This window comes from Arachis ipaensis, chromosome B01, assembly GCF_000816755.2.
Source record: "Arachis ipaensis cultivar K30076 chromosome B01, Araip1.1, whole genome shotgun sequence".
NCBI lineage: Eukaryota > Viridiplantae > Streptophyta > Magnoliopsida > Fabales > Fabaceae > Arachis > Arachis ipaensis.
Genome location: NC_029785.2, coordinates 28424457 through 28425277, shown reverse-complemented (window position 1 = coordinate 28425277; position 821 = coordinate 28424457).

Genomic DNA, 821 nt, shown 5'->3' with positions numbered 1-821 from the left:
AAGTTTTAAATAATATTCTTAAAATAATTATATTAAAATATGTTTGGTTTTCAATTATTACTCTATCCTCTGATTTTATCAAAATACCTATTTTATCCTTACTTTTTTAACTTAACCTTAACCCTAATTTCAAACATATCCACACACTCACCCCTGTCTCACACATGCACACACTCAACGAAGAAGAAAGAGAAGAAGAAAGAGAAGAAGGGAGGAAGGAGAGAAAGGAGAAGACGTCACCGTCACAGAGAAGGGAGGCCCAAAGAGAGAGAAAGATGTTGAGAGAGGGCATGACATAGAGAGGAACGAGGGAGCTGTCCCATTGTCACTACCGTTCACTATTGTCGCTCCTAGAATCGATTGGAGCTACCTGTTGTCGACGCAACAAACAGAATGCGGGGAGAGAGAGAGCTCGACATAGAGTGAAAAAGGAAAGGGGAAGGACATGATGGTGATGAGTAGGGGTGCATATGACCCGGCCCAACCCGAAGATCTGGCCCTGCCCCGAATACTTTAGGACTGATTTGGTGTGATTTCATCGGGTCTAGGGTCGGGTAAGGGTCTCAAAAATAGAGCCGGTCATTATTTAGGGTCGGGTTCGAATCATGGTGAACCCGGCTTCACTTGACCCATATGCACCCTAGGAGGACTAAAAAAGGTATATATGTTTTAAATTCCAATATTATGTTATATTAATTATAAGCTTATTGTTTTGTTTTTAATCACATTTGTTGAATTAGGAAATAGATCAAAGAAGCATGAAATTAGAATTTATGGACAAATTCAAGATCAAGTACGGTTATCAACTTCTTTGTAATAAG